This window comes from Hetaerina americana, unplaced genomic scaffold (assembly GCF_022747635.1).
Source record: "Hetaerina americana unplaced genomic scaffold, ioHetAmer1.1.p SCAF_23, whole genome shotgun sequence".
In the NCBI taxonomy this organism is placed as follows: Eukaryota; Metazoa; Arthropoda; class Insecta; order Odonata; family Calopterygidae; genus Hetaerina; species Hetaerina americana.
Genome location: NW_027286797.1, coordinates 8034677 through 8058745, shown reverse-complemented (window position 1 = coordinate 8058745; position 24069 = coordinate 8034677). Strand labels below are relative to the sequence as shown.

Sequence of the window (24069 nt, the reverse complement as noted above, 5' to 3'; positions counted from 1 at the left end):
AGTGCGTTCCCGACTCCCTTCCCCCGCGAAAGCTGGACTTCCTCCCTGGACTTCTCTTGAATTCGGTGGAACATGAAGCCAACGCTTTCCATCGTGGGAGAAATGGAAATACTTGAGGGTAAGAAATCCTCCCTCGTCTATTTATAGAGTAAAATACAGTGTATTTAATGAATCCATGCTGGTTTCCGGGAATTACCGTCGCGTAGGTTAGTCGGATGACAACTGTTTCGCCCCCAGTCCTGGAGGCGTCTTCAGGTCGAAGTGATGTGCGTTGCGTTTTGGCCGCTATATATAGGAGACGCTGGCTGGCCAGGAGCTCTCTGATTGGCTCTTTCTTGACGGCGAGTGGGAATCACCCTTTTCCAAGTGGAGGTCAGGGTGTAGCCGTCCTCACGGTTGAAATTATATGGATTTTTTATTATTTCCACCGCTTCTCTGATGAGTCGCGGAAAATATCGCCTTTCTCTTGCCAGCACTCTAGTCTGGTCGAACTTTATAGAGTGTCCCGGTTCCGACCACGCATGTTCGGCGATTGCCGAAAGTCGGAATTGTTTCTTATCAGTGGCTCTTTGGTGCTCCTTGGTCCTGCATCTGATGGACCTCCCTGTTTGACCGATATATGACTTCCCACACGTGCACTTTATCTCATATACACCTTCGTGCATGAGATCGGGGATTTTGTCCTTTGGCTTTGATATTATGTCGCTGATTTTTCTGGCTGTGGAGAACCTAGTGGTTATGTTGTGCTTCCGTAGTAGCTTGCTTATCCTCTCAGCCGTTCCGGCGACATAGGGAATGGTAGCATATGCCGCTGGTTTTTCTTTTCCAGGTTTCTCCTCGTTCTGTTCTTTTGCCCGAATCCCCTCTTTCGTCAACTCCACAGTGTATTTACTTCGACTAAATTGTAGTACTCTAAGATTCATTGATAATTTAACTGAAAACCTAACGGAATAATTTAAGTACAGAGGTTGTTTTCTAGAGAGGCAATTAACATATTTCATATTAGTCAGTGATGCCATTATTCAATAATTACATTATTTGAAAAATAATTCGTAATTTTATAGCATTCACTTGCTAAACATTTGCACGGTCTTAAGGATCACTCATTCCGTTCAATTTTAATTTATCCTTTTTCACTATAGTGAAAAATTGGAACGGATCAACACTATATTTTAAAATGTGTTTGCCTCGATATGACGATCAATTGCTTATTTAACTGAGATATTGGGGTTTTGAAACAAGAATGTGATTAATACTCTACGCAGTTCTGGAGGATATGAAATGCCAAATTGAATGGCTCATGCTTAATACTGATGAAATTTAAATACTCATGTTAATAAACAACTTAAAATTTTAAAACCCTTCCTTCTTCTCTGGACGTGGATCACTTATTGTACTCGACTTTAAGTTGTTTAAGGTTAATTTTCTCCAGACTATATCTTAGAAATGAAATTTCCCTCGAGCATATCCCCGACACCCGTACTTGTGAGCAGAATTTCCCGTATTATCGGAATGGATCAGATTCATGGCCCGTAGCTGTCGTTGGGTAATGGTAATGTGGAGTTGAGGTTTGCCCACTCCCAGAAAACTAGGCTTCACAGTCAGAAAGGATTTTTGAAACAGTGGTCAGTCATTCCTCCTTTTACTATTTTGTACACAAACATTGTGGGTGTTGGAGAAAGATACTACCGAACAGCAGTTTGGCTCGAATTCATGTAGAACTGCCATCTTCTGCAGCCCGAAATCTTCTGGTGATCTGGAGGTGGTTTTTTAAGTCCTCCATAAATGCCATGTGCCCAGGAAAATTATGCGTACCATCTGTTAACACCGCCAAGGCCGAGATAAAGATATTTTGGACGAATATAACCGACAAGACACAAGATTGCGAACGTCGGTATGAGGGAAGATTTTCAGCAGCTTGGGAAAAGAGTGACGAATACCAGCATGCCCAGAGTGAAGATGAATTGGGGAATAATTCATCAGACAGGGAGTTAATTGCGGCAGATATTTCACCCGAAAGCAAAATCAGGAATAGCACGTCGTTTATCATTTTTCCCACTTAGGTCCATTCGTGGGATGTAACACACATACATTTTGTTATTTTGAGCAGTTTTTCAATGGAAGTACAAACAGCGCTGTAATGACAACCTTAATTTATCAACATAAGAAATCACACTGGTCAAAAGCGTTTTCTAACAATGGGTACGCATCATTAAAAAATTAAAGAATCACTTGGAATTTGAATTCAAAATAATATATGAAGATGCTCCTCAGAAATTCGTTCCGAAAAAAATTGATAATTAATATTAAGCCGAGTTTTTCTCAATGTGTTTCTCCTACAAAATATCCCACGCCGTGCATTACCAATTCGCTGCATTTAAATGAAAAGTGAAAGACAGCAGACGTTACTATCGATCCGAAAGGTACTCGACCAATTTCCAAACTAGCTTACGGTCCTGCCTTCTACCAGCGCAATCTGTAATCCCGGGAACATAAATCTTTCTGATGGAGACAAAAAACCATGAATGATTCAGGAGTATCAGGAGACATTGATAACAAAGTTTCAATTTCAAGCAATACAACGGAAACAAAAATGGAGTATCATTCCCTTATCTAGTTACCCTAGTAGAAGGAAATCAGTTACTTTGTGGAGTCAGCCTCGTGCATCAACGCACGGATGTCAGCACCCGCGCTTCTCGCTCACGCACCTCGTCACGGCCTCTTTGACATTACCAAAGGGTCCAAAGCGGTACTCAAAGGCCCATGCCTCGTCACAAGTAACCACCTATTCTAAAAAATCACTTAAACCGCGGTTCAAGAGGTCCCAGGTAAGATTGTCACACGGGTAGTCTTCCGACAGCACCTCGGGCACCACCTTGGCACACCTTTCTCATGACTAAATCTTCCGTAAGAATGCAATGCACTGTGGTTTTCTGAATATTGCAATCTTCAGATAACGTCCTGGCACTTAGAGGCCAATCAGAATTGAGCATGTGCCTCACCTTTTGCACATTTTCATGACACTGTGTTGTTGATGGATGTCCAGGGCGTTCCTCTTCGTCAACCTCCTCGTCACATTCCCAGAACATCCTGTGCAAGCAGAAAACCATCACTGAGGACATTCCTCCATCTCCTTAAGCATTCTTAATCATGGTTATGGTCTTCCAACCCGTTTCCCCAGTTTAACGCAAAGTTTTATCGCATATCATGGCTCCATGGAAAGTGGCATCGATGCGACTCTCGAAGAGGGATTCAGTCCAACAGCGATCCGCAGACTGTAACGGCCCGCAGACAACTAATGCGGGTCGTTTTGCTTTTACAAGGTCTTTCTTTTACAAGATCTGCTTTTACTGGAGCTCACCATTTTTCCCGCCACAAGTCGTCCCACTTCAGTCGTCCGCTTCGCTAAGAAAAATCGTTTTGCTCACTTTTTAGGACAAACATTGTATACTATGCTACAGCGGAAAAACTATTTTAAAATATATGAAATATCAATTTTTTCACCAAGTAGAAAACAATGTCGAAAATACTATGTTTTAATAGGTATCGACAATATTTTTAAAAATATGGGGCTAGATTTAAAAAAAGTTGTGCACTTTTTATGAATAAGAGTTTTCTAAGTGTATTTCAGAACTTATGTGATAATTGTAAACCAATCATGGCCTAAAAATTAAAATATTATCCAAGGGATCTAGATAAATATGCTCACGCTTATTTCATAATTCAAATATTTTGACAGCATAAAAATAAAATTTCTAATTACTATCATTTTTTGAAGTTAGAGCAAGGTTTTTATTTTTTTACATTTTATGCTTTTTAATTTCATTTTCGTCTTGATCTTCGTCCACGTGCTTCTGCGGCACTTTGCGACATTTTTGCCAAGTGCGACGCTCAACCCTCGAGAGTGTGGCTCTTCCTCGCTAGATTAAAGCCTTAATCTTTCACACCCTGATTGTTTGGGATGTCTTTCTTTATGAAAATATAGGGGGAGAATAGGATTAGGGGAAGTGAGATCAGATAATCAAATTCTAACCCTACTAATTTCTACCTCTACATGAATTTACCCAAATGCTTAAGGGTATTTAAAAATATGTGAGAGGAAAGAAACCAACACAAAATTATTACACTAATATAAATCCATCAGGTATACGTAATTAAGTGTGCAAATTTTTCAGTCGCTTGAACTTCGGAAAGTGTGTTTAAAATCGCTCACAAGATTTGAATAAAATCATAGGGAATAAAATATACACATTTTTGTTTTGAAATACTTTTACATTTTATTTTAAATTAATTTTTACACTATTAAATTTTCAGTTGCAATGGACTGATAAGTAAAATGTGAGGTTGATCTCAATTTTTCACAGCTAAGCGTAACTAAATAAAAGTATATAAAAAGGTAGAGAATATATTAAATTTTGATTGCATTTTGGCCTTCATTTGAGTAGAAAGCCATATTCTATGTATCGGTTAAAAGCTGAGAATTGCAACTCGGTAATAAAATGTGTGGAGACAAAGGTTTTTGACAAAAATCTCATACATTTTCTCAATAGCATGAATTTTTCGAGAAAATTGAGACTGTACGAGGCGTACTTGTATGGGGATAGAGATTAATTGTTAATTCGAATTGGGATGGGTGCAATAATAAAGTTATTCTATGCAGATCAAACGTGCAAGGTTTCCTACAACCGTTCCATATGGTGCTATTTTCCGAAAATGTGCTGCCATTTCCTACGGGGAAGAAAGTCAATTAAAGCTTTTCCATTTAAAGGTGAATCACAATATTTATCATCACCCACTGATTAACAGATAACCGACGGTCTAAGGTACTTCAGAGAAAACGAGCCAATGCACAACAAAATGTTAAGAAATTAATGGAATAAGCCTAATTTTAAAATTAGTCTTCCTCAACCCTTAAGAAATTCTCCACGGAACTACATTCCGCCTTAAACTTAATTCACCCCAACTTTGACGGCGCAAAAAAATCACTCCTTCTCACAATTTTTAATGGACGCAAAGGTGTGCTTCCAAGATATGTGTTAATGCAAAGAGAGAGTTAGGCATGGGGTGTTTTGGAAGTGCTTGCGATAAACATTACAGGCACGGTGAAGAATGCGCGAGCCGTGAGAAAATGCGGATTTCGTGAAGCAATAATAGACCAGTAAGAATGGAATGGGCTGTGCTGGTTCGGTCATATCGTGAGAAAGCACGAGAATGCCGAACATCAATGGAGGTTGAGTGCTGTGAGGGGAAGCATTAGACAGAGAGAGTCATGGGCGAAGAGTTTCTCAAGACAAGAAATCTTAATAGCTTCGGGAACCGTGCATGACGCAGTGTATGAAGGACCCGAGATGTGAAAATAATATTTTGGAATGTATGAAAATTGGCGATACCCATCGTGCTCAGAGTTGCCGGGGCTGTTGCTTGGGAAAAGTTAAAGCTAGATTTCGGGTCGTAAGTGACATAGCTGACGGGCCCGACAATTCGATCATTGAATCATTTAATGATTGTGCTATGGACTCCGGGAGAAACCTCAAACAGGTTGGGACAGAGAGTTATACTGAACGTGTTGGGATCCCACCAGTCTTAGTTACGTGGGGATAGAGTGGTGATGGAACTCAGAAATGGTGATATGTGTATATAGTGACACGATGAATAATGCATTGATTACCCATAAAATTGCCAATTGACCAAATAACAGGTATTCAATTAATGCAATAAATAAGTTTTTCCAATTGGAAATACTCGGTTTCCTCATTTTTCTACGTAGCGGAAAATCGTTTTCGCATTCGTTAATCGGGAAATCTATGATGGTGGACATTTTTTCTATATTTTTCTATATTTTCCATATTTTTCTAATCAGGAATCGCAGTCCTTTCTATCTCAACGTATGTAGAGGGAGGTCGCGATAAGCGCTCAAGTTCACCGCACCTCATTATTCACGCGAAGAAAACAATACAGATAATTAATCGAAAATCCAATAAGACACGTTTCAAAAACGACATTTTTTACCTATTGATATCAACGGAAGCGGAAGAGTTATGCAAAGACAGACGGGTATGGAAGAAAATGGTGGAGGAGCAAATTTCTGGAAATAACTAAAATTGGGGCTCCTATGACTTTGCTATCCCGAAGTGTAATTCAATGATAAAATATGATTGGCCCCTACAAAAGCAGTGACATAAATCTCACTTTCTCACTTACTATTTTTAGGGTGTGTAGTTTTCAAATACGTTGGGATTACATTAATATGCGTAGATGGAAAATTTAAAACGTGTATAGGTGAACTGATAAAGTTGCTGTATATTGAGGCGCCGAACACTATTTCTTTAAATCATGACTTCTCAAACTTTTCCTCAAATTTTCTAAGTAAAACATAGTTCAATAAAAATACGTAGAGAGTACATGAAGCTGAGTCAATTACAGTTATGCATACACAGGATATTAACTCCTCTCTCTTCTTTACTCTTTCCCGCCTGCTTTCCCAGTAACCGAATCCTTCAACATCCAACGCCTATCGGCATCTCCCCATTGCCTCTCTGAGCTTTATTTAAATTACAAAGCCTACACAATATTTATTACCTCCTCATTCAATTTCCCCTCCATCCTGCTCAGTTGCTCATCATTTTGTAAACTCTCATCGGGATAAGATCCAATCTCATTCTCTTTCCCAAGCCAAATTTTATAAACTACACATTGCGATTCTCCACGGTTATTTGTAGACCTTCCGCGGCTCCGACTACACTTAACTGCTTTCAAGAAAACACCAAATATTTGCTTCAACCACGTCTTATCGTAACAATTTTTATGGTGAATATGGAGTTAGATTTGTGTATAAATACAATATTCAAAACCAAAAAATACCATTCACAGAGTGTCGCTTGACTGGGAAAAGCAGAACGTAATATTCGAGGTACATGTGAGATAAAATGGATTTGTTCACATGATGACGAAGGGGGCCTGGGGCAGGTACACATTATTTGAGACGCGAAAGCGGCTAGAGAGGTGCACCGCGCACCATTGCGAGATGAGAGACGGTATTGCACAAGGACGTGGAATTTAGTTTCCCCAATGAAACTCTAAGACAATATAGACAATGACTTGCTATGAAAAAATTGCCTGATGCCATCATTCAAACCGATCTGATACTGATTTCAAGAAGAGTAAAATAAATACTCCGTGTGAATATCTGCATCATATTTTAAACCTATTCGAAAGGCATAAAATGTTCTTGGAAGCTTTTTGAGCTATTTCTGAATCATGTATAGATAAACTATTTTCAGGAAGCGTCAATATCATGTACAAACTCTCTTAAGTTAGGTCACCAGTACTATGTTTGAAGCATTGTCTTAAAACTTAATATCAAATTTATAATTTAATTCACATAGTTTTACATTTTTGCACGATTTAAACATAGAATGAATTAGAGAAAGTAATTTTTTGATACAAATTCATTTAGTTCGATAATATTTATTCTGTGTGCCATTGCATTTCATAGAACTATCATGACAAATGCACTCCAGGGCATTTTATGTGGTTAACTAAGAAGAAAGAGCGTCTCGTAGTCAGCTTTTTTACATTTGACGGGGCTAAAACTTATCACGCCATGCTCCCGGATGATATAATTATATAATTCCTAGAACACTTCATCACATGCTTTCAAATAAAAACCTTCTCATTAAAGCGATATTTATTTTATAGCTGGTTAAAGAAACCTTTTTAATATTAAATTGTTTGTCTAGATATTAAATCAACTTTCATCATATTTTTACCTTATTGAGGGCTACTTGTGCTAATAGCTATTTTATTCATATATTATTTAACCATTTAGCTTACCAATTAATTAAAATTGTCATATATCACCCAAAACATCGCAAAGGTCTTTGCCCTTATCAATAATTGTATATTATTAAAGATTACTCGAGCAATGAAGAGCATTCTTAGGATTTCAGAGTTGTTTTGACGGACTAAAATTTATCAATATATGCATAAATATATAAGCACAGTAACTATAACTACCACTAAATAACATTTAGATAAGAACACAAGAACTGAGCGCAACACTCATAAAAAGGTTTTCAATTTTCGGTAGATATACATATAGAGCCAAAATCTTTTGAAGAAGAATAATCTTTAATCCCAAAACAAACCATAGTTATCAATCCAAAAGGCGGTTTGGTAGGTGAAGGCAGAGTTCACCCACTACAAAGCCCGACGATATGTGAAATTCGCAAATCAGCTGTAGGGGGGCCAGTTCCTTGCCCTGTGCCATTTATGTGTTCCCAAGAATATTTGGTCACCGAAAAATCACAGATGGAGCTGAGGTTGCCCCGAGAGGATTCCCCAACCGGGAATTGAACCCGGACCCTCCTGTCGGTAGTCCACCGCTCTACTCAGTAGACTAGGATGCCCCCAGCCTATAACACTTCATATTTAAATAACATTCGTTATTTTTTTCCGTTCATAAAATGGAATTTCCGGTCATTTTTTCCGGCTGTTCAAAAAAGATTAGAATTAATACTTGATTTTATTATTTACCCTTTAATAATTCTGTTGTCCTGCAAGGAATGGCATACCGGTGAAATAAACGAGCACTAACTTTAATAAACGTTGCTACGAAATACCAACCGTGGATATTATATCGAAATTGCGAGGAACTAAAACAATTGCAAAGTCTCATCTTTTATCTAGAACAATACTATAAATAACCAAAAATGCAATTTCCTAGTGTAGTAATGACCGAAACTACTCAAATTGTTCTTATAAGATTAATATTGTACCAAATATGATACGTATTTTTAGACATCGATATATGTAATGGTTTTTTCAAACTGTTTTTATTCAGTTCAGCGAAGGCATGGGGTTTTAATTGAATTCTTATTCTACTCTATTTCCCTGCATTCCAGCTATATTGAATGACGATGTGGGAGAAATGATAGCACAAACTTCCTTCCTGACATTTTCTGTGACCCCTGCGCCAAGGAAGACTCATCAGAATGCATAACATCAGGGATAAATCGTAGGCTTGCCAAAATTCCTGTACACGATCGTGGAACCATGGAACCATGTTTGTTATGGAATAGCACATCTTGTGGTGTGTTTCTCGTAGGTGTGGCGAGGCAAATATACAACAGCAAACATATACAGCAAATATATATACAGCAAATATACCTGTAGTTTTAAGGACAACAACGAGACCGTCGGACCTATATCTGCCCAAAAGATTCCTGAAACATGTAACACAACTTTATAATGGATACTGCGTACGTGGACTCCCCCACAAATCAGAATTAGCAGTGTCACCCACATTTTTAATGTGAAAAGGGACATTTCCCCAAAACCATTGAATCGGAATTCGTAGCTCAGAGAGCGGAACCCGAAATAATAGTGAGTTCAAATTATCTGAACGGCTGTTGAAAACGCAATCCATGAAGTGTGTGAATTCCTTTCGTACAAGTTCCAGCAAAACGCTAAGAAACTTACAAATGGCTTATCTGTTATCAAATTAATTTTTTTTCCGGAAATACAACAACTCCACTCAAGCCACGGTAATAATTCACCGATAGATGAGTTATGCACGACAACATTATGCGGAATTAAAAAGATCTAGTGCAAATATAAACAAATAATATATACCACTCATGTTGATGGGTTATTTAACGTTTAGGGGGTCATGACGAATTAGTTGGAGGAAGAATTTAAAATTTTTTATACGCAATGTTAGTTTTGCGGTCCTCGCAAAATTATTTCCCTCTAAATTTTAACCAAAATTGCTTACTAGTCATTTATGGCGATGACTTTAGGTTGCCTGGTGCGCAGACTTCGTGCAACACTAAGAGCTTTCAGACTCCTGAGTAACCCTGCTCAAAGATCGGACGGAGATCGTAGACGTCGCAGTAAAAAGACAGTGTATCCCCACATGATGTAAAATTGACACCGTATATCTATCATTTGAACCGCCGACCGAGTTACTCTGCAGTACGACAAATGATATCTGCCGAATTGGGCGATGTAACACGCGTATTTACCAGGGCATAAAATAATTTTATGGCTGTGAAGTGATGAAAACGGGATAGCCGAGACCGTAAACTTGATTGGCACAAAGTTGAAAATAGGTGGGGAAAAAACAAAGATACAAGTAAGGGCAGGGAACACACACTAGGTCACTTGGGTGTGTTTGAGAAACAGCGATCTGCGTATATCTGAATCACACACTAAATAAATAATAAAAATCAAACAAACTACAGCCTCTCGATCACTAGGGTGTGTTAAGGAATAGCATCACTCCCGTAAATCGCATTCACACACACACACCCAGGGTTTGCAAGGATCTCTCCTATGTTAGTGAGCCGCCGGTCACACAGATGCAAGCCCAATTATAAAACAAATGTAGCGAAACAGAACGGATTGACGTAAACAAGCAATCACTCAATCACTCCGGTTTGTTAGACCATTGTGAATCGCATTTATACTCACACTTTAATGGCATAGGGAAAATAAAGTATTACGTTATTGTCCATGTAAAAAAGATATCGGTGACGAGTTTTTGTAAAACAGCATTTATTATATCTACCTCATTTGAAACGAAATCCAAATAAAGCCATATATCGATAAAAATATACCATGCCGGTACATGCCGTATATTCTGGTGTAACTCAATCCCTACTGAGCTCTACCCTCACTTTTCGAGCAAACCTTCAGGTTGTTTGATGTGATCGGTTGATTTGAAGAGACTTCCATAAAAATTGTTAAATCTACGCTAGAAAAAATCTGGTGCATTATTTTGGCGGAGAGACTTTGTCGCGACCTTGTAAGCGCGAGTGAATGGGGGAATGGCGCTTTGAAATCGGTCAAGAACGGCGGGACGTCGATCGACATACACCTAAGTGAATTCTGCCGATTTCGGCAACATTTCCGCCATGCCCTGCTCCACTGAAGAGCTTTTCATGCCGTGAAAAACTGTTCTTCAGCGATGCCAATGGAGACGTCCGCGTTTCAATCTCTTCCGGCTTCGAAATTTCCCACCATCACTCTCTCCTTGGTGGTCGTCCAGAAACTTGCTACCGGGACGGACGTAAGCGATTGCAGGTGCGCGTACGGGCGGAGTGTTGACCCCACGACGTATGCGGATTCCTCAGTGTTGGGCATAAATTATTAGAGCGAGTGTATATGTTTACAAATCCTTCCCCCGGTGAGATCCGGTGAGACCACGGTGCTGCATTGGCACTTGATGCCGTAGCGATGATTTTGACAACAAAGGAATTTGGCCAGTCGCCAATCCGCGCCAAATTATTTGGCTGGCAAAACTGCGCGCCTCCGTGTGGGACAAAGGGACACTCAACGGAAAGCCTAGTTGAGGCTCGTGAAGGCTTTGAGAGGGTCATTCTTATCGCATCTCCAAAATCGGTCCGGCGGAAGGACTACCTTTTGCTATGTTCAGCCGAAGGATTCGAGGTCATCTAAAATCCGAATGAGCCCCAAAACGTCAACTTTATTGCAGCATTCATTGTGTCTTTTTTGACTCGACGGATACCCGGATTTATGCGCACTAAGTCCCGCGACACGTCTGAGTCACATACCACACTAGTCGATTCCATGCCCATATGCATAGCGGTCTGAACTGATTATATTTAAACCGGAAATGTACAAAAAAATACGCACGCTTACCAAAAATATCCTGCGTATTTTTTGGATTTTTGATGATGCCGCAGTTAGCGAGCAATACTACTCGCCGTCTACGTGTATAGTAGTACTCCGTACAATTTCATTACCAGTGATGGCAGTAACTGAGTTAGCGTTCATGATTCCTTCGCAGGTATTTTGTACATGCATTTGAACGGCACTTCGAAAAGCTACTCGTAATCTACCCATGGCCGCAGAAAGCAATCGTTAATCTAATCTTGTTTTACATTTCCAAAATCTGTTTTGTAATAATCCCTTCCTAGTTTGGAGGTCAAGCCATATCGATATCAAAGCAGGAAGTCTCGAAGCCAGCTTTCTTTGAAACCCAGAAGTAACATAACTTTTAAAATGCTGTTAAAAATACATCTAATTTTGAAAATCTATAACTAAGTACTTTTGAATTAAAATCTGTAAGTTATCATTAATTCCAAATTGTAGTAGGTAAGCTACACAAAATATATTAATCTTTGATATTTAAAACCTAAATGAGAAAAAAAGGGATTTCAATATCTTCTCTAGGCTCAATTTTAGACATTTATCAAAACTCAACTGGTAGTGGTTAATTTAGGAATTATAATTGGTAGGTCTCACGACAAATTTAGAAGAATACCTGCAAAGGAACCCAGTCACCCCCTTACGATATTTTTCCATTTCCGTACATTGTCTTCCACGCTGTGACCTCCCCGCGTCGCGTGGAATGTCTCGCCTGGCCTCCTTCGCATGTAGCCTCATACCAGTCACGTTCCTCTTCTTTTCGACATTCACTTCATGTGGTGTACCTTCATATTTTCAACGCGAGGCGAGAAAACCTTAACTCCCAGAGAGCCGTATGAGGATTTATACCGGTAAATTTATTGATGACCCGTTTGGCGATGAAATTTATATTAAATCACGGCGGTGATACCTTAAGTGTGCCCACGGAACTTAATAACGAGCATTAAACCATATATGACATTTTGAAAAATAGGCAATGAGGTGGAAAGAGATATTTTGAAAGGAATATTTTGGTTTTACTTAACTAATAACAATATAAAGCGACTTAACTAAAACGATACGACGTTCTCGAATGTTGAATATGGTGCAACGACCTTTTCGAAGCTTTCTTTTTCCAACTTCACGAATACAGATGAAGAGAGAGGGAAAGTAACTTACTGTTCAAAGCAACGTGTTTTGTATTAGTTATTCATTTTTAATAACTTCGATATCATTGCTGAAATATAATATGCCACTGTAAACTAACCCAATAAGGTCAAAGGTTGTTTTGACAGGCGAGGGTAAAACTATCCTTGAGCTAAGTCCAATAAATTCATACACTGGGGTGAATTACGGCCAGTTCTTTTTCTTGTGCCGCTAATGGCTTCCTAGGAAGTTCTTGTACCCAAAAAAGTGCATATACAGCTCGGTTGAAGTTGAGGATGACCAAAAAGAGGTGCCTGGGAATCGGAAACGTACTCTCAATGGTTAGCAGTCCAATACTCTACCACTGCATTACCTTTACCCGGGCTAAAATTACAACAACTCCCATATAACTTGCAGTATACTCTTAGTAATATTTTACGGTAGCTTCAGTGGTTTTTTGGCCAGACATAGAATATAATAATAGAAACTAAGAATATGTTAAGTGATCTTCCACCAAAATAATCGTGAGGTAAATAATAATATCAATTTGATAAATGTTTGTAGAATCGCGGAAATCTATACAGACGATTTCCTGACTCGCTAGAGAAAATTCTAGAGTATTTTCATTTACATCTGTAGTTAAAGTGCAAACTTAGCAATTATAAGGGTTAAACGAGAAGACCCCCAAATGATACCACTAATTAATTCATGTTTCTGCGAGAGAGTAATTTTCTAGTTATGAAATCTGTAAATAGTACTCATATGATTAATAACGTTAGACACAGGTTTAGGAACAGTGTGATAAATTCCCACAGCTTCCCGGGAGCGGATGCGGACTCAGACCACAATTTAGTTGTTATGAAATGTAGCGTACGTTTTAAAAAGATAAGGCAGGGGCGGCGAGTTAGAAAATGGAATGTAGAAGCATTAAATGGGTTGAAAAGAAAGGAATACAAACAGGCGGTAGAGAAAATCATGGAGGACGGTAAAGAGCTAAGTACTATTGAAGAAAAATGGGAATGTATCAAAAAAGGGTTGTCTAAAGCCGCAAAAGACACTATTGGAACCGTTAACGCTAAAAGGACTCGTAAACCATGGATCACGGATGAGATGATTACAAAAATGGATGAGCGGCGAAAATGGAAGAATATAAATACAGAATTAGGCAAAATGAATTACAAAGAATTGAACAATAAATTGAGGCGGGCAACAAATAAAGCAAAGGAAGCATGGTGGAAGACGCAGTGCGAGAATATGGAAAGTCTGCAGAGGAAGGGGGAAATCGGTGCGCTTTACAGCATAGTTAAATCTTTATCGGGAAGTAAGAAAGGGAGATCAACGATAGCAGTTAGAGATAAGGCCGGTAAGGTAATAGTTGACGCAGGAAAGATCCAAGAGAGATGGAAGGAATATGTAGAAGAACTGTATAGTAAAGAGCTTAGACCAACAAAGTTAGACATTGAAAAGGAACATGACGTAGAGGAAGATAGCTTAGGTCCAGGCATACTAGACAATGAGATAGAAAGGGCATTAAGGGAGATGAAACTAAATAAGGCCGTGGGGGTAGATAACATTCCCGTGGAACTTTTGAAATGCTTGGGAAAATGTGGGAAGAAGAGGCTATATGGGCTGATCCGTAGTATTTATGAGGAGGGAATCTGGCCGGAAGACTTTGTGAGATCAGTTTTAGTTCCTATTCCGAAAAAGGTAAAGGCCACGTCATGTGAGGACTATAGGACAATTAGTTTGATATCCCACGCAGCTAAGGTTGTTCTCAGGATCATAAACAAAAGGATAGAGAGTAGGGCAAATGATTACTTAGGGGATGATCAGTTTGGGTTAAGGAAGGGGAGAGGTACGCGTGATGCCATTGCAGTAATGAGATTATTAATCGAGAGGAATATAGAACACAACCAGGAGGTATTTGCCTGTTTCGTAGATTTCGAAAAAGCGTTTGATAGAGTAAATTGGGAAAAACTAATGCGTATATTGCAGAAAATAGGAATAGATTGGAGGGATAGGAGGCTAATCCGCAACCTGTACATGTCTCAGACTGCTCAGGTGAGGGTGGGAAACGGGGAGTCAGGATGGGCAGTGTTAGGAAGGGGTGTAAGGCAGGGTTGCCCATTATCACCGTTGCTGTTCAACCTGTACGCAGAAGAAATGATCAAAGAGGCATGGGAAGAACTCGAGGTAGGAATGAAAGTGGGCGGGGAATTCGTAAAATCAGTTAGGTTTGCTGATGACCAAGCTTTAGTTTGTCAGTCAGCCAAGGGGCTGCAGGCATTGCTGAGTGAATTGGAAATTCAGTGCGACAGGTATGGGATGAGAATCAATATTAATAAAACAAAGGTTATGCGATTTTCCAGAAAGAAAAAGGCCAAGCTTAACATTAAAATAGGAGGGCAAAAACTAGAGCAGGTAGAACAGTTTACGTATCTCGGTAGTGTTTTGGACCAACACGGTCACAGTAGTAGGGACGTAAGGAGAAGAATTGCGCTAGGCAAAGAGGCTTTCACAAGGAGGAGGGAGTTGATGACAGGGACTTTGAGTAAGGATGTTAAGAAAAGACTAGTAAAAACTTTGATATGGAGCGTAGCTATGTACGGAGCGGAAACGTGGTCATTGAAGCAGGAGGATAGACGTAGATTGGAGGCTTTTGAAATGTGGGTGTGGAGAAGAATGGAGAAGGTGAAATGGACAGAGAAGAAAACAAATGAGGAAGTACTTGGTATGGTGGGCGAAGAGAGGGGTTTGTTGGGAGCAATCCTATGGAGGCAGGAAAAGTGGATGAAGGGGGTGTTGACCGGCAGTGGGATGTTGAAGACTGTGATAGAGGGTAGAATGTTGGGCAAAAGAGGAAAGGGAAGGAACAGGATAGGGTTGTTGGACGGGATGAAGGGAGGAAGGAAGTACTCAGAGATGAAGAGGGACCTGATATAGAGTAGGATGATTGATTTTGTGTTTTGTTGGGAGTGATAAGGTGTTTGTTTGGTAGTTGTGTCAGTCCAAAAACCTACCTTAACCGGTAGATTACTTAAAAAAAATTGATTAATAACATTGAATCGATGTTAAAAATAGTGAGCAAATGAACGGTATGAAATATTAGACTCTGTTAGTTACCTACAGGTAACATGAAATCATATCGGTAAAAATCAGAGAAGAAGTTAGGGAAAACAAAATATTATTGCATACATTATGAAACTCTCGATGGTTTGGTAAATGTTATGGATATTTTTGTTAAACATCCTAAATGACTCATCATTATATGATTGGCATATCTTTCATAATAAAAAATTCAGCGAACATTTAATAAAAGTTCCAATCAATATAATAATATCATTATGCTATATAAACATAATGTTTCAATGAAAAACTCCAATAGCCGTAAACAGTTTACCTTTCAAAACAAAGTACAAATGAGATTAGTTGGCTAACGCCACAAGTCAAAGGATGGGGTAAAGGGTAAATAAGGAAAGGGATGAGAAAGGTGAATACGAATACGCGTATTTCGGCCGTAAGATAGCCCTCTTCAGCGCACTGAAGGTGACTCGTCACGACAACACAAGTTGAAGTGAGGAATCCCTCTCTTACCTTATCCTTTAACTTGTGGCATTAGCCAACTAATCTCATTTGTACTTTGTTTTGAAAGGTAAACTGTTTACGGCTCTTTGAGTTTTTCATTTATTCAACACTACTAGCCGTAAGAGCTCAATTCAATCAATATATAAGCATAAGGTAAATGATTGGAAAAACTTTATGGGGTTATTGAGAGAGAAAAAATCTAAGTTCAGCGTAAAAACAGGAGGGCAGAAGCTATAGCAGGCGGAGCAGTTTACTGCTCCTCTTGGATGTTTAGCTTAAATTTGGAATGTGCGTTTGGCCAAGTTGGTCGCAGTAGTTGGAACATAAGATAAAGAATTCCGTCATGCAATGGAGCTTTCACTAGGAGGAGGGGATTGATGACATAGTTGTTAAATAAGGAAATTAAGAAAATAATCATTATAACTTTGACATAGAGTATGGTAATGTATAGCTCGGAAAATTGGTATTTTAATGGAGATTACAAGTGTAGAATGGATACTTTTAAGATTTGGGTGCACAGAAGGTATGAAAGATTTAAAATTGATGGTGGCACAAACCCAGGAAAGAGTATGCATGATGGAGAAAAGAAATCACTGTTGAGCGAAATTCAAAGGCGGCAGGAAACATGGATGCAGAGGAATTTGGTTGGCGATAGAATGATGAAGACTGTGGTAGAGAGGCGAACACTGGGCAAGCGAGGAGGGCAAAGAAATTGGATGGGCATTTGAATGAGAGGAGGAAGGGCGGGAGGTAATGTGTGGAATTGAATTTGGCCTTATCGCAGAGTCAGGTTGTGCTTTGTCAGGAGAGGCAAGCAACTGTGTCATTGTGCCGTTGTATCAATTCAAAACCTGACTTGCAAGAAAGACTGCCAAAAAGGCAGACAATTATATCAATAGGTACAACCAGGTATGCAGAATAAATAACCTTTTTTGACTATATTATATATTCACAAATATAATGCACACCATATATTCCAAGTTGTTCAGAATATAATAAGAGGAAATCCCCAAAGAAACCTCGAATGAACAGTCGGACTCTTAAAACTATGAGGGAACGGGATAAAACCTTTAAAACATGGAGAAACAACCCAATAAACTCTAAATTATAAATAGAAAATAGTGTAACATGATAAGAAATAATGTTGAATACTGTTAGAGGGTGTAAATATTTTCTCTATGACTAGATAAAAAGTGTAAAAGATTTTTAAAAAATGATGGAGATTTTTAAAATACTAACAGGTATAATAAAGACAAGGAAAGGTGATAACTTTTCTGTCTCCGTCAGGAGGAGGCTTGGCTCCCAATGAAATATGTAATCAATTAGCTCGGAAGTTTACTAAACAAATTCATAGTATGAAGAAAATATGCAAAGCGCTCACAATGTCTTCAAGTTAATCGCCTGTGTTACTGGATTACGCTGACCATCTATTACGGATTTTAATGGGTACAAGAAAACACAGAAGTACCAACATTTAGATTTAATCAACAAAGAAAAATGTTCCCAATGAGTACATTTAATAGATGTACACTCAATGAGGGCTTTCTAGCGATGGGATTCAAGACTGCTACTATTTAGCATCCACACAAAGAAGTTAGTTACGAAGGTTAAAAAAATACAAACAACACACGACCATGATTGATTGCATAGCAAAAACCCATTCCTCAATTATGGATTTGATCTATTACTTCACGTTTATGACTATAAATACTTAGGTAAAACTATTAACTTCAATGTTATAGAATGTATCCTTATAAAATTACGTCTCTCCTGTTGTTTTGTTATCCATAAATTGAATCACGGTCTGAAAACCATAGTCAGGCAATATGGGCTGATAGAAAAAAAGAGATAAAAAATTTAAAAAACACTCACTATTACTCGGTAAAATATTTTGCAGATGACAATATTAATTCAATTATGAGGTATCTCAGACAACAAAGATGCATAAAAATATTTTTAATAGCTATATTGATAATTGGAATCTGTTTTGGTTATAAATATAAGAAGTACAGGAAAGTAGACATCAAAAGCATTCATTGATGAATTTAAATCAAATAAAAATAGTATATAATTTAGATTTTGGTACAAATGAGAGAAATAGGTTCATCACTGATATTCAAATCAATACTCTTCTGGAAGGACCTTATGCAACTTATTGTCACTGATTAACAGTCTCCAAATTCATAATTTTCCAAAAGTAACTTTAAATGCCAAATCACTCATACTTATGTATTCATTACCAAATCCCTCTCATATTTTTGAAGCAAAGTAACCTTAACAAACGCAGCTTCGCATTCTATTACGTGAAAACTTTTCAGGCTGTCATTGAAGCTGAACTCCATTTTTGCAAGAATTCCCGTACTAAGGACCCATCCGCAGTTTCGCAATCAAAGCTCTACTGCTGACACCTGGGTTTCGTTTGTCATTCACTTGACGTACATGCCCTTGAAATTATTAAATACGTTTTTTTTCTTATGGCAATGCATCGTGTAGCACCTGTTACAGTACGGAACTCTGAAATTTTGAAATTATATTCTGGGCTGTGTACTTCGACTCGTAAATCGATCGGTAGCTTTGAGATACGGGCCGTTTTGGGGGCAATATCATAATTTGGATGATATTCCCTGGCCGCGGTCCAAGTTCCCGCCGTCACTCACCCGCTTCCACGGCGTCCGCGCACTGAAGGACGCCCACCTCGATCATGGACTCGGAGGATGTCGAGGACGAGGGCAAATGGTAGGCGTACTCGTGGTAGGGGCAGTCTAGGGTGCAGTCGTCGTGCAGGGGGCATGGCCCCGGCTCGGCCCGCCAGCGGGGGGAACCCTCGGCGCCCCCCGGCGGCCCTCCCGCGCCCTCCAGCCTCGCCTCCTCCCACTTGACCTCCTCGCGCACCCGCGCCCACCGCGACACCTTCCCGCCGCCCCGCCGCGCCTCCGCCCGCCCCCCGCCGCCTTCCTCGTGGCCCACGGAGCGGCTCCGCGCCCTCCGCCGCCGCCGCTGTACCCCACCGCGCCACGCCGCCTCCTCCGCCATTACCGCCGCCGCCGGCATCGCGGCCCACGGCCCAGCGGGGCCATCCAGCAGCCCGCCGCCCGCCAGGCACCCCGCCAGCACCCTCCGCTTGCACTCGAGCGACTCCTGGAGTCGCTTGTGCATCTCCTGGAGGCTCTTGAGGTCCTCCAGGTACTGCACCCTGCGCTGGAGTTTTGAGTTCTGCTCCCTCAGGTCCCCCAGCTGCTCCATGAGTTTACACAGGTTGTCGAGGTGGTCGAGGCCCATGCGGGGGGCCGGGGGGTCGACGGCGTCCGGGGAGGAGGGTCCGGAGGCGGGGGGCCGCTTTCGCTCGGCCGGAGCCGCCTGCGACACGGGCAGCGACATGAGGTACTCGAGAAACTCGTCCTCCTGCTGCAGCGCCTCCTGCACCAGCCGGTTCCGCTCCTCCTCGTCGTAGCGGAGGACATCGAATGGGGGGTCATCGGGCGAGACGGGGACGGGGCCCTCGGGGTCATCCTCGGGAGCCCCGGGGTCCTCGTCCGCCGGGGGTTCCCCGTCTTGATCGGCACGCCGAGCACCTTCCTGCGGCTCCATGCGCGGCAAACTCCGGCTGAGCCTCGTGCCGCGGCCGCACGTGGAAGGTGCGGCGCCACCGACTCCCCTACCTCACACCCGGTTCTTTTTTCGGCGGCGCGGCGGGTTCGGCTGGCACCCGGACTTCTCTCGGGCGGAGGTGGGGGGTGTCGCACCCCTCTCGGCCCCATCCACGATACTGCCAACGGATCCCCCGAGGCGGGAGCACCTTCCTCAATGGTCGCGGGGAGCGCGTGTGGGGCGAGGGGGGGTGGTCGGGTGCCGGTGGCGGTGTATCATGCCGCAAAGTTGGCAGCCATTCGAAGAGGGGCGGTTCTCGCCCCGCGCTGCTCGCCCCCTCTGTGTTGACGACCACTCAAACGGGGCACATTGCCCTCGAGACACCACAAGATCTGATCAAGCTCAGATCACCCCGTCCCACCACCCGCACCCACCACGTGCACCAGTGCCCTGATGGGCTTAACTTTCACTCTTGTCCGCAGCTTCCGCTGCTAATTCACGCACCCCTCCTGCTCATTGTTATACTCTTTCTGCATTGGATTAGCACAGGGGTTATTGTCAAAGTTATTAATTTTTTCAACATTCCTGCCGCAAAAATAATAACTACTATCTAATTAAAACACTTATTTCATACCCTGTTTACCTTGATACATAAAATCATTAATATTTCACCCAGGTGGCTTACCCTAGTTCATTATTGACGTTTTCTTCCAAACATATCGCCAAAAATTACTTGCTTTTTCTCTGTCCGCTTGATTCATCTTCAAGGTAACTATTGAAGCTTAAAGGCTTCATGAAGATTTGCGTGAATAAGGAGTAACTAATAATTTAGTGACATTATCTTTATTGTACATGGTTCCATTTGTCATTTCAGATGGCTCTGAATCATTATTTTCGAATATCACGTAATTCTTAAGTTAATTCTTCGTAATTAGCTTTTTAATTGAAATGTTGCCTACAGTTGAAGTTCGCCAGTGAATTTACTTCAGTGTGCACACGGATAAATTCATTCACATGAAAATAGATACAAGGAAACGGTATAGGAACATACATAAAAGACAAACACAGGATAGCATATCATCGGCCCGACAAGTCGAAAATCCTTGCTTAAACTCCCGGTCAAAGAGACAATTTTGCGCTTGTTATCTGCTCGATTCCACATTCATGGGTCTTCAACAGCCCACTCATTTGTTTTCCTCTCGGTCCACTTCACCTTCCCCATCCTTCTCCACACCCACGTTTCTAAATCCTCTAATCTAAGTCTATTATTCTTTTCAATTACCATGTTTCCGCGACGAATATTACCACGCTTCATATACTTCATATATATTACCAAGCCTTTTCTTAACATTCCTGCTCAACGTTCCTGTCATCGATTCCCTCCCCCATGTGAAAGCTGCTTTACCTAACGCCATTCGTTTCCTTATATCCCTACTACTTTGAACATTTTAGTCCAAAACCCCTCTGAGATACGTAAACTGTTCTACCTGCTCTAGTTTTTGCCCTCCTATTTTAATGTTTAGCTTAGCCTTTTTCTTTCTAGAATATCGCATTACCTTTGTTTTATTAATATTGATTCTCATCCCATAACTCTTGCACTGAATTTCCAATTCACTCAGCAATGCTTGCAACTCCTTGGCTGACTGACAAAATAAAGCTTGGTCATCAGCAAACCTAACTGATTTTACATATTCCCCGCCCACCTTCATTCCTACCTCCAGTTCTTCCCATGCCTCTTTAATCATTTCCTCTGCATACAGGTTGAACAGCAACCGTGATAATGGGCAACCCTGCCTTATACCTCTTCTTAACACTGCCCAACCGGACCCCCCGTTTCTCAACCGCACCTGAGCAGTCTGAGACATGTACAGGTTGCGGATGAGTCTGCTATCCCTCCAGTCTATTCCAATTTTCTGCAGTACATTCATTAATTCTAACCAATTTAAAATATCAAACGCTTTTTCGAAATCTACGAAACAGGCAAATACCTCCTGCTTGTGTTCTATATTCCTCTCGATTAATAATCTCATTACTGCAATGGCATCATGCGTACCTCTCCCCTTCCTAAACCCAAACTGGTCATCCCCTAAGTAATCATTTGCCCTACTCTCTATCCTCTTCACTATGATTCTGAGAAAAACTTTAGCTGCGTGGGATATCAAACTTATTGTCCTGCAGTCCTCACATGATGTAGCCTTTACCTTTTTCGGAATAGGAACTAAAACTGATCTCACAAAGTCTTCCGGCCAGATTCCCTCCTCATAAATACTACGAATCCACCCATATAGCCTCTTCCTCCCAAATTTTCCTAAACATTTCAATAGTTCCGTGGGAATTTTATCCACCCCCACGGCCTTATTTAGTTTCATCTTCCTTAATACCCTTTCTATCTCATCGTATAGTATGCCTGGACCTAAGCTATCTTCCTCTATGTCATATTCTTTTTCAATGTCTAACTTGGTTGATCGAAGTTCTTTACTATACAGTTCTTCTACATTTTTCTTCCATCTCTCTTGAATCTTTCCTGTGTCAACTATTATCTTACCCGCCTTATCTCTGACTGTTAGCATAGATCTCCCTTTCTTACTTCCCGATAAAGATTTAACTTTGCTGTACAGTGCACCAATTTCACCCTCCCTCTGCAAACTTTTCAAACCCTCGCACTGCGTCTTCCACCATGCTTCTTTTGCTTTATTTGTTGCCCGCCTCAATTTATTGTTCAATTCTTTGTACTTCATTATGCCTAATTCTGTATTTATATTCTTCCATTTTCTCCGCTCCTCCATCTTTGTAATAATCTCATCCGTGATCCATGGTTTCCTAGGCGTTAACGTTTCTTAAGCGTTAACAATTCCAATAGTGTATTTGCGGCCAAGAGTGTATTTTACGGCGGATAACCCTTTATTGATCCTTTCCTATTTTTCTTCGATGATACTTAGCTCTTTACCATCCTCCATGATTTCCTCTACCGCCTGTATGTACTCCTTCCTTTTCAAACCATTTAATGCTTCTACGTTCCATTTTCTAACCCGCTGCCCCTGCCTTATCTTTTTGAAACGGATGCTATATTTCATAACAACTGAATTGTGGTCAGAGTCCGCATCCGCTCCCGGGAAGCTGTGCTAATTTATCATACTATTCCTAAACCTGTGTCTTTCTAGGATATAATCCAGCTGATACCTTTCTGAGTCATCTGGCGTTCTCCATGAATATCTGCCTCTTTTTCGGTGTCTAAACCAAGTGTTGGTGATGACTAACCCCTGTCTCCTGCAGAACTCAACTGTTTTCTCCCCGCGGTCATTCCTAAACCGTAGTCCCCCCCCTCATCACCATCTCTTCCTTCGCCTAGTATCGCTTTCCAATCCCCCAAATGTTTCCCCATGGGAACACACGTGATTATGTCCTCTAACTGATCATATATCCTATCAACCTCTTCTTCCTTATGGTTGCTCGGTGGCATGTTTACCTGAATAATAACCAAGTTCGTCGGTTCTGCTTTTATCTCTACTAGTAGTATTCTATCCGTTACCTGCTCTATGTCGACTACGCTTCTTCTGACATCTTTATTTAATACTATGGCAACCCCTTGTTGGCTCTTGTCCCCGCCGCTGTATATTATTCTATAATTATTACTCCAGTAATCCCCGCTATCCTTCCAGGTCACCTAGCATAGATCTAAAATATCTATTTTTTCCCGTTCCATCTCTCGATTAATATTCTCCAATTTCCCTGTCCTCATCATCGTCCTAACATTCCACGTTTCTATTCTAACTAATTTGGTCTTCTTCTGCTGCGTTTTCTGTCCTGCATCTGCTGGTTTTCCCTTGCAAGGGTTTCGCGGGATGACGACCGCGGAAGCCTTGCCTCCCCCGCTGCCGGGTACGACACACGGCCGATTGGGCCGAGCCCCGTAGTTGCCAGGACTCAAAATCTCTGAGTTGTCCATCATTTAAATCTTGGGAATGATAATTGAGGTGGTTTCCCGTTGCCTTCCTCAATAGTGTTTTTAACGTGACACCATCACTTACTGGCCGCCCCACTGAGGTCAGACGCCAATGCAGCCGCCTCACTGAGGAACAGACGCTGCGTGCAGACCTT

General features: G+C 41.0%; 1 long non-coding RNA gene across 1 annotated transcript in view; it reads right to left on the bottom strand.

Moving 5' to 3' along the window:
* The window catches only part of LOC139689424 (uncharacterized), a 195105-nt gene extending 176003 nt beyond the window's left edge, over positions 1-19102 (bottom strand). Inside the window, exon 1 of the long non-coding RNA XR_011701323.1 lies at positions 19041-19102. This is a non-coding gene — a long non-coding RNA (uncharacterized lncRNA). The remainder of the gene's footprint in view (positions 1-19040) is intronic.
* Between the last annotated feature and the right edge of the window lie 4967 nt (positions 19103-24069).